Below are 17,093 nucleotides of genomic sequence, written 5' to 3'. Positions count from 1 at the left end.
TTTTTTAACACTCTAAAGCTAAAGAAAACTATCACAGGCTACCAAATAACCTAGGGATTTCTCACTACAGAGGAGTCTCTGGCCACTTGTTTTGTTTTTCCTCCCACTGTTTGCTTTTCTAAAACTGAGAGCAGAGATTTTCGAATTGAAGGTTTTGCTTGTAAGTGGAGCTGTCTGCTTGGAGGGAACCGGTGGGGGAATTATTTTCATTGCATCTCACTGCAATAGTACCTGCTGGAGGTATTCATCAAAACTAATGAAAAGAGTATCTGCTTTTTTTCATATAGAGGCTTTTCTTCCCAGGTCTTCAAAGTCTCTTGCTTATACAAAAAGTTCCATTTTATAAACAGGAATATTGAGGGTTAGAGACCTAGTTTATTTCTCTGGACCACATACAGCAAGCTTTGGATCACAGGGTTTGGACATGGAAACTGGGTGACACCATCTCATTAGAGAGCCAGGATTGGGGCTCAAACTTTGAGCCTGGGGTCCTCAGCCTTCTGTGCCAGCATTCCCTGCAGAGAGGCTGCCCATAATGATAACAGGAATAAAGTATTTAGATGAGCTTGACGTGCTCAGTCGTCCACAGCATCTCACACAGCCATCCTTGCTGCCCGGAGGACTGGCTGGCTTGGGCCAGGAAGAAAGCACCTCACCTTTTCGGAAGAAATGAGAAGAATCCAGCTCTCATTGCTGTCATCCTTTTTTTCTCTCCCATGTCGTGCTCTGTGTATGGGCTGACCGGGATCAGGGGTGAGAAGAGCTGGAAAATGCAGTCCAGGAAGGATGGAGGCTGCCACCTGCAAAGGGAGGCACTTTCCAAGTCTGTCCCCCGCAGCTCCCCGTGTGCTGTGGCTGGAGGCGGGCCTTCCAGGGTCGCCGGCGCTGAGGGCACGTTCACGGAGGATGGACAGCATCTGGTCAGAGGGCCAGCACGCTTTGTCACGTCCTGAGGGATATGCAGGGCTCTCCCTCCTCCCTGGAGGCTGCGGGCCCTGGAAAGTCCCAGCGAGCTTAGGTGAAACCCCTGTTCCATTCAGTGGGGAGGAGGCCTGTGACTTCGCCAAGCCTCGGTGTCCTGTCTGTGAAATGCACCCTCCCATGCGGTGACACCACTGGCCTGCTGGAAGCCCAGCCCTGGTGTTGCTTCACCTGTCTGGAGATGATTATTTTTTCACTGTTAACAAAGGGCAGGGGAGTCGATTTTATGGTTGATGGAAGGACTCAGCATTGAAACACTTTTCAAAAGAGCCCATTAAGGATTGCATTTTTGTTCTCCCTGCGTGTTGGTCTATCTGTTCTGGGGACTCATGATAAGGTTACAAAGTACCATGTCGGGTAGAATAATTTGAGAAAGAATCACTCTCTAGAGGCAATTTGCACTAGTACCTGCCTTTTATTATTTTTTAATTTAAGAATAAATTTTTTAAAATAAAGTACCAAAAATAAAATAAACAGAAAATGACATGTAACCACTCAAATAACCCTTGGATTTGTTAAAAGAATGAAAGTAATATATGTACATCGTTAGAAAATTCTAGCAGCACAGAAACATTGAAATGAAAAGTGAAAGTTTCTTCCTGTCCTCATCTCTGTCCTTAAAGGTGAACGCTGTTACAGTTTTTTAATGATTCCTTCCAGGAGAAAAAATGCAGCCAGCAGAACTCTGTTTCTGTGTTTGTGCTTTAAAGGTACATACAGCACTGTGCTGGGTGCACACAGATGGGGTCTGGAGATCTGATCTTTGCACACCACCAGCTCTAGCATATTCACTTTATTCTCTTGAATGGATGCATATCAACAAGGGTTTATTAGAAACAGAGTATTTGTAAAGAGGGCCAGCTTCGTGCTTTAAATGAATAAAGACTGGGTTTTGTGGCATTCATGATTGGAGAAAGGGCTTAGAATGGATTGTAAGAACTTCCCTAGGAAAGGTGGCTGCTTTGGGGCAAGGAGGAAAGAAAGCAAACCAAAGGACAGGAGACACAGAGGTTTGTCCTTCCTGAAGACATCCTGGCTTGTCCACGCAACGATGCTCAAAGCTGCCAGGGGCTGAAGAATGCAGTTTTCCTTTCTTTGAAAGGACACCATCTCTCTAGATCAGGAAAGAGAGACGGAGGCAAAGTGATGGGGAAGACCCTCGTTTGAAGAAATACTGGATAGGAATAAAATGTAAACATCCAACACTGGCACGAGCATTCTTTTTACTTATCCCCAATTCACTTGAAAACCATGTGGCGTTAATCTCCTGTTGGGTGGACCCCGCTCATTGACAACTGTGTTTCCCTGTTTGCTTGTTTCTTGACTTCTGTCAAGGAGGATGGGATTTATTTAATGGAGCGGTGGTCTGGGTTAAAGCCCACTGGCATCAGTTTCTCTAGGTAGAATTATATTGGCCAGGATTTCTTTTCAAAAGAAACTCTACCTGCTCCATGTTAGGCCAGGTAATATGAATTTAGAATCTTGCCAAAATGTGCCCGAGGAACTCAGCTCAAAGGATTGTGCATCCAGGCAGGCTATGTAATGAGAAACATTTGATTCTCTTCTTTTAATGGGCGGGAATTACGCACAAAATGGTATTTGGTCTTCACCTTGACCTTGCTGTTTGAACTATAGCCTCACTCACTGTGGCTGAGATATTTCTAGCCAAACTGTTGGATCTCAAACTTAAGAAAGAACAGAGTAAGAAGGAATCACACCGTCTTCTTTTTTCAAGGCAGTAACAGGGAAACCACACATTTAGTACCAATCCAACTTGGGAATTCTAAACACTTGGAACAATTATACTCAATTTAGTCTAGTCTCTTCTTTGGAGTTGAAACCAGTTGAAACCCCTGTTTCACTCTAAGGAGCTCTCCTCCAGGAGAGCAGTCTGCGATCCTCGTTGGATCACACATCTGTTTCTGGGCTGGCCAAGTCCAAAAGTGGAATCCCAATTACAGTTTTCATGGGTGATGGAATTTCAACTGCATTACAATTTAACCACCTGGGTTGCCTTCACCCTTTTTCTTCTTGAGGACGAAATAAGCTGATCAAGTGTTCACTCAGCTATTAAATTACATTTCCATCCTGTAACATTCTATTTCCTTTTACTCTAGTGAGATATATGGACTGGATGGATTATCTCCAGTGTCTTATATTGACCATACAACTTTCACTTTTGGGACATTCTTCCGGTCACTGGTGGATGTGGTCTTAGCTTTATAAGATTTAATTTTACCCCAAACAAACAAAAAAAATTCTTTAATTAGATGTTTTTAATTTCACAACAAACCTCTTGGATGAAAAAATGAGAAAGATATTTGAATGAATTGATCTTTTAAAAAGAGTTGAAATTGGAACTCGAAGCTTGTGAAACGTAAACAAAACAAAAACAAAAAAACAAACAAATTCTCCTTTGGCAAACAAGCTGTGATATGATCAACTAGATCTGAGACGCGAAGGTATCATTCTGGCCACCAGGGGGAGCACACATTGTTCCACCAAGATAAAGATGAATACGAAGATAACACTAAACATACAAAAAATTCATCATTCTGTTCAAGTGGTAACCTGTCCAGTTGTGAACAACACCTGTTTACAAGAGGAGTTCTCTTCCTGTTGTGATTATTATTGTAATTGACAATCAGTTGCTTTGATTCCGGAACAAAGAGGACAGGCTCGGCATATAGCGAAAAACAGATTTTCTAGGCTCATCCACGTGGGAATTATTAAATAAGTTAAATGAGAATCAAGATCACCTTAGAAATAGGTTTCACCTCTAAATTTGACTCTAAGAGATACATATATTCAATGCTTTGAATCTAGAACAAATACGAGTTTTAAAGAGCAACCTGTCAAAACTGATGTCTTCAGGAAATGAATTTTATCTGTATTCGTGCGATTCTGATATTTTGATTAATTTGGGTTTGACGCTTCCCCATTTTAAGCATTTTTAGCAATCTTTTTAAAGTTCTTAATCATTTAAAATCATGATTCACATTTAAAGTAAGGGGCGATCTTTTGTAGAGAGGTCGAAAATGACTATTTCTTCCCTTTTGTATTTGTTTTAGGATAAAATCCTTAAAGATCACTTACAGTTGGGGTAAAGAGAATTTCCTCCTTAGCTTAAAAAGCGGGGGGAGCTCTCTGATTGTCTTTCACCTGCACTTTTGCATGTATTAGACTCAGACTACCAGCTGTGGAACCCCCCTGCCCCCCACCCCGCCCGAGGGACGTAATCTGGGAAGAGATGGGTAAGGGGTGATTAAAAGGTGGCACAGTTGGCTGGGTTCAAATCTTGGTGTTACTGTTTAGCAGCTGTGTCACTTTGGTCAAGTTTTGACAAAACTTGACAGCCTTGGTTTTCTTGTCTGTTTAATGGGACTAACAGCTCCCTCCCTGGGCAGTTGTGAGGATTAAATTTGATAATATGTAAAGAGCAGAGACTCGGTTTGGGTTCTGCTCATTTGTTATGAGTATCGTTATTATCATTTTCTTCCTTTTTTCATGCACATCAACATTTTAGGGTGAATTCAATCATGTCCCACCTGCAGACCATATTTGCCGTCTATCAGATTTGTGAAAGGTACAGAGGCCATCGAGACTGCCAGTGCTAGTCTCTGAATTGACTGGAACTTTCCGCAGCGTCAGAGGGAGCTGCCACTGTCAGCTACTTATCAAATCTGATAGCCCTGAGACGTTCACCAAGACCTTAGGAGTGCTTGATGAATCTATGGCTAGCCCTGTGGGGATCAGTGATGGCCCAGGAGCCACCATGACTGCACTGAAGTAGATTTTGTGTGGCTAGTCCACTTACATCAATGTTATGTGACCATGTTTCCTGTCATGTCAGGAGGCTGGAAACTGATGTACAGAGACCTCAACCTACTCTGTTCCCCTCAAGGGGGTTAAACAGCTTGTTGCCTCCGCTGCTTACCTTAGCGCGCTGATTATGGGAGCTGCTTGGGCTCCGGCTGTGTCTTCCTGTTCTTTGCTGAGTAAATGAATTTTGAGTCAAAGTCACCTCATTCCTGACTCCGTCCCTCTGGCTATGACGTGAAGAGGCAGCTCCGAAAGCCTTCAACTTGGTACCTTCGGGAAGAGTTGCACTGATGGTCTCCTCCCTTGGAAGACCGTGTCAGACTTTTAGGAGGGGAGAAGACCTATCTGCTTCAGGTGTCCATTTTGGAGTTGGAAGTGTAGGTGAAATCTTCATCTATTGCTGAAATTTAATTAGAGGAAATCCACAAATGCTCAAAGCTTTAAGAAAACACACACCAAATCCACGTGACAAAATAACATTTAAAAGGTAGCTGTAGGATCAAGTATTTTAGTGATATGCACCTCCATCCATCCAGATCTTCTTACCTAACAACGCTTCTTTGCTCTAGAGGGTGACCTCGGATTTATTCCGAATGTTTGCAGCCTTATCAGTCGTGAAAAGTGCATGTTAACTGAATATGGCAGTTGGGTTCTGACATGAATTTGTTTGGAGTTTTTTCTCACAAACCGGATGTTTTCCAAAGCAAACAAAGACATTAAAAGATTTATAAAAAGACTCTGTCACACATTGTGAAGTGCAAAGTGTAAATGAATTTTTATAAGCATATGGATTCCATTTTTTAAATAATATGCATGAATTTAAAAATTAAAAGAAAATGTGCTGGCTACAATGTGTTTTTAGTTCTCATTTAGACTTGAAAAATAATCAGAGGTGCCTAAAATATTCAAAAGCAAGCAGACTCCTGCATCTTATGATGTCATTTGAACCATGGGATAATGATTAATACGCCCCCCCGCCAAAGAATGCTTTTTTGAACGACGCTCCAGAGTAACACTTGCCATTTGAATTCATTGGACTCATTTCTTCTTGTACCTCCTTCCGGGTTGCTCTGCCCAGCATACTATCACTCTCTTTTAAATTTGGATAACACCATCGTCAAGTCAAACACCTGAGGCATCTTGATAATATTTACACTGAGGCAGAAGAAGCCTGAGAGAGGAAAAAAGCACAGGGAAAACAATGTTTGGGTCCTTATGGTCCCACAGAATGGATTCTTTCAAGAATGTAAATAGTGCTTATACCTTAGAATCAAAGATCTATCAGTTCCGTCAGGAATGTAGCCAACAGTTTATTTTGAATTGTCATGATAACATCGCCTTTGAGAATTATTCAGGTTGTACTAGGCTCAGCATCAGAAGAAATTTTGGCTGCAAGAATTTCATTCCATTGAGTTCAATGAAAACAAATTAGCATAGGTTTTTTCTTGCGAGCTCCACTTTTGGTTGTGATGTTATCAGTGGCTGTAACGGTGGTGAGTATTGGTCCCATAAGAGATTTCTTTTGAAAGTTTAATACACATGAAAACAATAAATGGTCTAGTTAACTTCCATCTGTTTTTATCACCGTGGAGTCTTTAAACTCAGGATTCCTTGGATAAAAATAAAATTCCCAGACCCTCACACATATAAAGTATTCTTGTTTCAAAATAAGTATTATGGCTGAAAAAAAAGAGGTAGTATTGGGAGAAAAAGTTTTAGTCTTCAAAGAGCCATCATTTTTTTTATGGGACACCCTGGTATAGGTAGAAATGTTAGTCCCGTGTTTGTCCCAAGCTGTTCTAGCAGAGATAGAAAGACACAACATCGATGTGACTCCCTCCACCCCCGATAGGAAAAGCTAATATTTATTATGCACTTACCAGGCACCATGTATGCTTTAAAATACTTTGTGAATATGTTCTAATTCAGTCCTCACTTGGGGGAGGTACTACATCTGTTCTCATCAGCAGATGAAGAAATTGAGGAACAAAACAGAGATGTAACATGACTTGCCTGAGGGTACCCGACTAATCATGGCAGGTCCAGAACTTGAGTCCATACACTTTGGCCTCAGAGCCTGCACTTAATCCTTGCAAGACCAGGAGATTCTGATAATCCCCTCCTTCCCCTGCCCAAGTGGAGAGTCTCTGCTCTTGGTGTCTTACCTGTTTCTGATGTCTGTATGATGTTACACTTGTAGAGTCCCTACCCTTGGGATTGGCTTCAAGGAAAGGCAGATTTATCATATGTACTTGACATTTGCAACATGACAGTATATGTGTATCAGCTATCTATTTCTGTGTAACAAACCATTCCAAAATATAGTGGCTTAAAGCAAAAACAATGTATTATTTCTCATGATTCTGTCGGTTGGCTGGTCTCCCCTGGGCTCACTTCCAAAGCTGCATTCAGGGCTGGCAGGTCCAAGGTGGCTTCATTTCCATGACTGACAGTTGGTGCTGACTGTTGACAGGATCTCCTTAGGTCTGCTCTGCACGCTCCCCTCTCAGGCAGTGAGCTAGACCAGCTTCCCAACCTAGCAATCCCAGGGCAATAGCCCAAGAGGGCAAACGTGGAAACTGCAAGGTCTCTCAAAGTCTAGCCTTGAAAGTCCACAGCCTTCTATTGGTCAAAGCAAGTCACAAGGCCAACTCAGACACTAGAGGTGATCAAATAGTCTCCACCTCTTTATTTGAGAACAGCAAAGTCAATTGCAAAGGGGCCTGCATACTTGGGTGGGAGGAATTTATGATCAATTTTTGCAACCTACTACAGTAGACACCATTTATATACATATACTTATGTATGTAGATATTGCATGTAGAGTATATATTACATATATGTTTATGTAATGTATATATTATATATAATGTATATGTTATATATAATAGTACATACATGTAATATATATTAAAATAATGTGTATAATATATATGTTATGTATATTAATATATGTAATATATTGAAAGGATTACCAATTCCATTTTTTTTTATTACGGTGTAGTTGTTTTACAATGTTGTGTTAGTATCTACTGTACAGCAAAATAGAGTTCCCCGTGCTATACAGCAGATTCTCTTTAGTTATCTACTTTATACATATTAGTGTATATATGTCAATCCCAATCTCCCAATTCATCCCACCTCCCCTCCCCCCTTTGGTGTCCATACGTTTGTTCTCTACATCTGTGTCTCTATTTCTGCCTTGCAAACCTGTTCATCTGTACTATTTTCTAGTTTTCACATACATGCGTTAATATATTTCTAAGTAATCATTAAAAAATACAGGGTTTACAATATTGTATTGACAATGTCATCTTTAGTCACTTGGAAGTCACCTTGGCGTCTTGTTTCAGGGTTCTTAGTAAGAGCATTGACAATCATTGTTTAAAACAAACATGAGATATGGAATCGGGGGCACACCTGGGTTGTTATCACATTAGATCTGAGTGAGAAGAACGAATAAATTTTTTTTAAACTTCTATCCAGTTGTCTGTATCCTGAAGGGAACACGGGAAGTATGAAAAGTTATGGTTGTTCAGTGTTTTATTTTAGTATCTATACATAGACAGTGAACTGGAGAGATGAGGAAGTCATATATGTATATGGCTATATACACATATACCTCTCGATTTTGGCTTTAATCACGTAGTCGGTTCAATTCTTGCTTTCAGACTTTGCCCTGGGCCTGGAGGCAGCTGTGAAAGCAGATAAGTAACACACAGTGCTATGAACAGGTCATTTTAGCTTTATTTCTAGTAGGATCGAAAGTAGAGGGTTAACTAAATGCCAAAGCTCTTAATTCCAGCCTTGAAACACTGTCGGGAGGAGGCCGGGCTTAAGTACGTACCCGAAATGCTGGCTGTGTCCACGGAGCCTGAGCACCTATGTTTTTGAGATTCATGTTGCTGAATCCTTAATGTTCTATGCAAGAATTTCTTTTTTCTTTTATTTTTTATTGAGGCCTGGCATTCAGCTAAGAACTAGGAAAACAACCTGCTGTTTATACAGAGAGGGGAAAAAAATCCTTGTCTTTAGTTGAAAACAGAGTAGTTGTACTTCCCTCAGCCCTGAAGTATGGGCTTTTGCAAGTTCAGGTATATTTGGGAGTTCTGGGTCTTTTACAAGCAGGAGGCCTATTTTAAGGGCGAGGGAAGTACCAGACCACCATGTGAGCCTCCACACGGCCTTCCCAAATCCAAATTTTCTCTCGTAATATCTGTAGAAGGTGGGGCCTGGGATCGCGGTGCTAGAACAATGTGGAGGTCAAGCAGGGGGGTGGGGATTCAGACCTGACTTTAGTCCTCGTTCACTGCTAACAGACTGTGTTACCTGGAGAATTGACTCCGTCTCTCCCTCAGGACTCTGGTTCCTCATCTGTAAGTTGGGTCTGTCCAATGCCTGCCCCATGGGGTTGCCATGAGAGCCACAACTAACCTTCCCTGTAAGTGGCCTTAGCCCAGCATCTTAAGAGGATGGCCATCATTAGTGGTTGGCGGTTAGTATTTAAATTTGGAGCTATGTCTTTGGGATCTTCAAAGACAACAGACTTCAGATATCACCCTCAAGTTGTTTGCAGAACTTTCAGCCTGATAATCTCCTTCCGCCCGCGACCCTCCCCCCATCCCAGTAGATTCAGCAAATTTAGTTAAAAAGAACACCGTCACGACCATTTAGCAACTCAAGTGAAAAACTCATGAAACATTTTTGGATGGACTTGATTGACCTAACTGGTCAAAGGTATTGATCTGGAAGAACTGGGCTCTATGTTCTGGGTGGGGTGTTCATGGGCTTTTGACCTGTGTAGTCACACAGGGTTCCATGCTTAGAAGGACCCCATACTTGGTTCAGTGCTCTGTTGTTCGTCTCTTGAAATTCTTAATAATGTTTTTCAAGGTAGATGAATGCATTAATTTTTTAAAATTAATTTCGTTTTGAAGTATAGATGACTTGCAATGCTGTGTTAGTTTCTGCTCTACAGCAAAGTGAATCAGTTATACATATACAGATATCCACTCTTTTTTAGATTCTATTCCCATTTAAGTCATTACAGAGTATTGAATACGGTTCCCTGTGCTATACGGTAGGTTCTTATTAGTTATCTATTTTATATATAGTAGTGTGTATATGTCAGTCCCAATCTCCCAATTTATCCCTCTCCCACCTTTCCCCCTCGGTAACCGTAAGTTTGTTTTCTACGTCTGTGACCCTATTTCTGTTTTGTACATAGGTTCATTTGTACCATTTTTTTAGATTCCACATATAAGCAATATCATATGATATTTGTCTTTCTCTGTCTGACTTACTTCACTCAGGATGACAATCTCTAGGTCCATCCATGTTGCTGCAAATGGCATTCTGAAAGTCTTAATAATTTTTGAACAAGGGGCCCCAATTTCCTTTTTGTACTGGACCCTGAAATTATGGAACTGGTCCCAGTCCCAGGAAAGACATTTTAAAAGGCAGTGAAGGCTGAGCTAGTCCTGGAGAAGGTTGACCAAGACCTTGACTGGCCCCTGGACATGACTGTGACTTAAGAGCCTGTGGGAGGACAGACTTTTCTGGGTGTCAGAGTGGCTGGCTTTTACTTTCTATCCTGACAAAATAACTTTTTTAAACACTGATGGAACAAATAAGACTCTAACAGAGTTTTCCCAATCTGTAAAGACAATTTTGTACTCTTTGAGATAGTTACAAATACCTCTTTCCCTCTGAGGTAGGACTTTCTATATAAGATATTAAAAACACAAGTCACAAAGGAAAAGCCTGAGAGATTTGACTACATACAAATGAAAACATCAACTTATTTAAAAGTATTGTAAATCAAGTTCAAAGACAAAGGATAGTTTTGGGAAAATAGCAGTCAGTAGGGGAAAGATGATCACTGCCTTAGAAAATGGACCACTGAAAATAACAGGAGTTAGACAACAGTCACAAAGGATAAGAGCAAATGTGCAAATAGCAAGTGAGACAAAATCACACTTCAGTAGGAACCAAAGGAAGGCAAAATAAAACTGGTTATCATTGTTCCTTTGTGCACTGAATACACAAAGATTCTTTTAAAACACAGAGGGGCTGCGAGCAGGGGGGCTGCTGGGCCAAGGGAGGAGGGATTGCTGGGCTGTTTGTGGAGCCCAGTCTGATGACAGTCTCTCAGGGTGGGGTCCTCAGAAGTGGACTCCGATGGAGATTAGCATGAGGGGTGCCTATCTGGGAGGGCTGTTGGCATCACAGGCCCGGAAGGGAGGCAAGGATGCAGGACAGGCCGCGGGAGAGCTGCCTGGGTGAGAGCTCTGAGGATGGAATGGCCCTCCAGGGCTGTCCCAGCCTGTGGGAGAGAGTCAGGATGTTCCATCCCTGAAGTGGGTCACCTTGGGACAAGGGGGCAGGCTGCTCTCTGCAGCTAAGTCACTCGTAAAGGCTGCACGGACTTCGTGCCTGTGGCACTCTCAGCCCGACGTGGTGGGCCCTGCGCTCTGCACACTCCACGCCATCGGGGGCGGAGAACAGAGGAGCTATGAGGTCGAGGACACTTGGGGGTGCCTTCTGAGCTTCTCGAGGGCAAGTCTGTGGTTCAGTGCCTGTGGCAAGCGCGAGCTGGGGGCCGGCGCCAGCAAGTGCAGAACTGGGTGCGACACGTCCATCTGTTGTTGGGCAGCAGCTAAGTCCCCCTGCACCTGCCCAGAGGCCACGCTGGCTGCTCCCGGTTGAGATTTCCCTGATGGATTTCTTGCAGCTTTTCTAGGCCTACCCACAAGTATCAGTTCACAGTATGCTTACATTTTTACAAAATAAGTATTTACAGGGGCTAAGCAAAGAGCTGGATGTAGATAGAACATAGAGTGTTGAAAATGCTGTCCGAAGTGATAGCCTAGGAGTTTTAAAAAACAATCTACTCGTAGTTTGAAAATTTTCCAGTAAAGGTCATGTTCATTTACTAAGACAAAGTGTATTTTTTATTTCTACTAAAAGTGGTATAAGAGGGAATAAAGAAAAACTGCCAAAATCAAATAACTTAAGTATAAGATATTTAAAAATTTGGGCTAATGACATTAGGAATAAAGAAGGCTTACAATAAAAAGGAATTAAAAATTCAAGAAGCTTAACCATAATAGAAGAGAACAGCAAAAGAATAAAATAGGGAGGATATAAAAAAAAGTGAGAAAGGAAGGTACATAGAGAATCATGTCAAGAAGAATAACTTTATTAATGCAATGTTTCTTCTGTGAAACAGGAAGTTATCTTAGAAGGCTAAAGTTTATTGTGAAAACATTCAGAATGAGAAAAAAAGTGAATTCAAAAGATTTCATCCATCAATGGTAGTAATAACATTTTAAATCAACACTGGAATTTGAATTTTTAAAAGTGAATTATTGATTTTTTAAAGAAAAATATTTTAGAACTTTTTAAGAAAAATCAAGGCAAAATGTTCTAGTCTTCTACTATTCAAACAACTTTACCATCAGTGGGACTTAGGACAGTAGCATTTTATTCTTACAGGAGCAGAAAAACAATGGAATGGAAAATATAATTTAAACTAGAAAATAAATTGATCCACTTAATTTTATTAAGAAAACAGAGGGAAGAAAAACATTACCAGTAGGAATGAAATTTACAAATTTAGCTATGTTGAAAAATTTCCCAGCAATCTAAGCTTTTGGTTTTCAAATGTTTTAAGTTGGAGAACTGTTTTTGTTTTAGTTTTTCCCCAAAGGGAATCTTTCTGCAGAAGCCCACTGTGTGGAGCAGGTAACAGTGAAATGATGGCAGGGGTGGAGACTGGACCATCCACCCTATCAGTTATACAGTCTCCTTTCTCCTTTTCTCTCTTTCTAGCAGCCTCCCTTTCCAACCTAAAGCATATATATTAGTACTTCTGTGATAACAGATCTGAAAGCCCTTGAGATCCCCACGTGGCACCCCCCTCAAATGGCCTTTTTCAGTCCACATAATTGGGCAAGTATTACATTTAAACTTCCTCCACAGGCCCAGAAATATGCCCCTCAAATCATAAAAAGTCTCATTTATATCATGGAAATCAAACCTAAAAACACACCAATGTTGTCTTCTCTTAGGAAGATTTAAGTTCCCAGAGGAAATGACCAAAGTTGTTTACTGAAACCTGCATGTCATGGGTTGAATTGTGTCATCCCAAGAGATAAGCTGAAATCTTTAGCCCCAGTACTTGTGAAGGTGATCCTATTTGGAGACAGGGTCTTTGCAGATGTAATCAAGTTAAGATGAGGTCGTTTAGGAGGGTCATAATCCAACATGACTGGCATTCTGATAAGGAGAGGAAAATGCCATACGAAGACAAAGACATACAAGGAGGATGCTATATGATGAGAGACGCAGAGATTGGATTGATGCAGCTACAAGCCAGGGAGTACCCAGGATGACATCCACCCTCAGAGCTGGGAAGAGGCAAGGAGGGGTTCTACCCAAACTCTCAGAGGGAGCCCGGCCGTGCTGATACCTTTCTTTTGAACTTCTAGGTTCCAGAACTATGAGAAAATAAATTTCTGTTGTTTGAAGCCACCCAGGTCATGGCTGTTTTTTAGGACAGCTCTAGGATATGAATACAGTACTCAAGATTTTAATCCCCAATAATTCCAGTTTTCATAATAATCTTAAAAAAGAAGGGAAAAGAGATATGCAGGCAACCTAAGTGTCCATCAACAGATGAATAGATCAATAAAAAGAAAGAAATTTTGCCGTATGCAGCAATATGGATGGACTTGGGGGGCATTACGCTAAGTTAAATAAGTCAGACAGAGAAAGACAAATACTGTATGATGTCACTTATATGTGGAATCTAAAAAAATATAACAAACTAGTGAATATAACAAAAAAGAAGCAGACTCACAGATCTAGAGAACAAGCTAGTGGTTACCAGTGGGGAGAGGGGAGAGGAGAGGGACAAGATAGGGGTAGGGGAGGAATAGGTACAAACTATTATGGATAAAATAAGATACAAGGATGTATTGTACAACATGGGCAATATAGCCAATATTTTATAATAATTATAAGTGGAATATAACCTTTAAAAATTATGAATCACTATATTGTATACCTGTAACTCATATAATATTGTACTTCAACTATACTTCAATAAAAATTTTTAAATAAAAGAAGGGAAAACACTTATTCGCAACATCTTAAGTAAAGGTGAGCTTGTCAAAGACAACTACTCTGCCTTATTTATCTTTCCATTCAAGCAACTTGTAGCACTGTGCCTGGTACACACTGGGCACTCAATAATAGCCGGATGACTAAATAAGGAGTGAACGAAGAGGAAGATTCTTGAGTAGAGTCCTAATTGGGTGAGGGTCATAACTTGGATCTATGCTGAAATAATTATCTGGAAATGGGACGTTCCTGTCAGTTGTCTAAATTTGGGGGCTTGTGTGATGGTAGCAATGTTTTCAGAGGTGACACCTGGGGAAACAGGGCACAGGAAGCTCACCTGTGTTTTCACCTGGTTTTATGTAAGTTAAATCTATGTGACACCGCTGATGTTCTAATAATGGTTCATGCTCTTTAGAGTTTACTTTTTTTTTTTAAGATTTTTTTTGATATGGACCATTTTAAAGTCTTTATTGAATTTGTTACAATATTGCTTGTTTTATATTTTGGTTTTTTGGCTGTGAGGCATGTGGGATCTTAGCTCCCTGACCAGGGATCAGGATGAAGGTGAAGTCTTAACCACTGGACTGCCAGGGAAGTCCCTAGAGTTTACTTTTAAGCAGAATTTGAGCTGAGCTGTATTAACAGTTGAGGAACCCAAGAGGAAGATCTCTGGGGAAATCCTCCTCCTTCCCCCACCCCATTTAATCTGTGAGTTAATCTGATTCCCAGAAGGTGCATGTTCAGGCACACTTTGCTGTTGGTTTCAACTTATTACATCATTCATTCCCATTCATTTGAAAATGCACGAATGTGCCAGTGGAACGTCACTGGTTTTCTTAGGCACCTGGATGGGTGCTTGGTGCTCATCACACGTACCCTGATGTAATTTTTCCAATTGTGGGGTTTTTATTTTTGTTTTTGTTTTTGCGGTACGCGGGCCTCTCCCCGCTGTGGCCTCTCCCGCTGCGGAGAACAGGCTCCGGACGCGCAGGCCCAGTGGCCACGGCCCACGGGCCCAGCCGCTACGCGGCATGTGGGATCCTCCAGGACCGGGGCACAAACCCGCGTCCCCTGCATCGGCAGGCGGACCCTCAACCACTGCGCCACCAGGGAAGCCCGGGTTTTTATTTTTTTGCTCGTTTTCTTCTGTTAACTTTCCCCCCTTCCTTCCTTTGACCACACCACATGCCTTGTGGGATCTTAGTTCCCCGACCAGGGACTGAACCCTGGTCCTTGGCAGTGAAAGCACAGAGTCTCAACCAGTGGACTGCCAGGGAATTCCCTGTTAACTTTTAAATTTTGGAATAATTCTAGACTTCCAAAACAATTGCAAAAATAATATAAGGGATTTCTATAAACTCTTCACCCAGATTCCTCTGATTTTTGTCCAAACACTTCCACATGTATTTCCTAAAAAATAAGAGCATTTTCTTCTTCTCCCACAGTACGATGATTGAAACCAGGAAATTAGCATTATACTATTAGCTAACTGGTGGACATTATTCAAGTTTGGCCAGTTATTCCCTTTCTCTGTCCCAAGAACCAAGCTGGCATCAGAGGTTGCATTAGTTGTGTATATGTTTAGCCTCCTTTAATCTTTCATCACCTTTAGACTCCTGAATGTATGTTGGTAATTTTGTAGGATGTCCTTCAATTTGGGTTTTCCTGGTGTTTTGTCATGGTGATATTCAGGTTATGGATTTTTGGCAAGAATGTCACAAAAGTGATGCTGTGTTCATTACAATTTATTGCATCATGAGGCACAAGCTGTCTAATTGTCCCATTATTGGTACATGTTGTTGTAGGCTGACTTGTGTCTCCCTCTCAAATTTACATGTTAAAGTCTTCACTCCCAGTATTTCATAATGTGACTATATTTGAAGACAGGGAATTTACAGAGGAAATAAGTTAAAATGAGGTCATTCGGGTGGTCCCTAATTCAATATAACTGGCATTCTTATAAGAAGAGGAAATTTGGACACAGACACATACAGAGGAAGATCATGTGAGGACACAGGGAGAAGATGACCATCTACAAGCCAAGGAGGGAGGCTTCAGAAGGAACCCACCCTGCAGACACCTTGATCTTGGACTTCCAGCCTCCAGGACTGACTTTCCCTGTCATGTGTGCCATTGTTGCAATAGTTTTACTTCTACATACATGATAAACCTCACCTTACAATGTTATATTTTATTTTGTGTAGTCAGTTGTGTTTTAAGGAAACTTTGAGAAGAAAAAACCTTCCACGCTATTTTATACTTACTCATTTACCATTCCCTCCTGTGGATCGAAGTTTCTATCTGATACCAATTCCCTTCAGCTTGCAGAATATTCTTTAATATTTCTTGCCACACTGGTCTGTTAGAGATAGAGTTTTCTCCGTGTTACTTTTGTCTGAAAATGTCTTTAGTTGACCCTCATTTTTGAAGGGTATTTTTGCTGGATGTTGCATTCTGGGTTGATAGTTTCCTCCGTCCCCTCCACCTAGCATCTTAAATACTGTCGGGCTTCTGCATCCCTGGGTTCCCTGTCTGCAAATTCAACCAACCACAGATTGGAAACATTTGGAAAAAAGTTCCAGAAAGTTCCTAAAAGCAAAACTCGAATTTGCTGCATGCTGGCAACTGTTTACATAGTATTTACGTTGCACTTAAAACTATTTACATACACTTACATTTTATTAGGAATTATAAGTAACCTAGAGATGATTTAAAGTATATGGGAGGATGTGCGTCGGTTATATGCAAACACTACACCATTTTATATAAGGAACTTGAGCATCTGCAGATTTTGGTATCCTTGGGGGGTCATGGAACCAATCCTGGGGGACGATGTATATTGTTCATTGTCTTTGGCCCCTATTGTCTATAAGGTGAAGTCAGCTGTTTGTATTTTTTCTTCCTCCATGTAACGTGTCTTTCCCCACTCCCCTTTCCTGATTTTGAGATTTTTTTTTCTTTATCTTTGTTTTTTAGAAGTTTATGATATATCTAGGTATGCTTTCTTTGTATTTTCTTCTGTTTTGGGTTTGATGAATTTCTTGGATCTAAGAATTGGTTAAAAAATCATATTTAGGAATACTTTGGCCATTAGTCTTCATATTTTTTTTTCTGACTCATTCTCAGTCTCCAGTTACACACACGTTAGACTGTTTGATAGTGTC

Source organism: Stenella coeruleoalba (assembly GCF_951394435.1).
Source record: "Stenella coeruleoalba genome assembly, chromosome: 15".
In the NCBI taxonomy this organism is placed as follows: domain Eukaryota; kingdom Metazoa; phylum Chordata; class Mammalia; order Artiodactyla; family Delphinidae; genus Stenella; species Stenella coeruleoalba.
Note: the sequence above shows the minus strand (reverse complement) of the source record.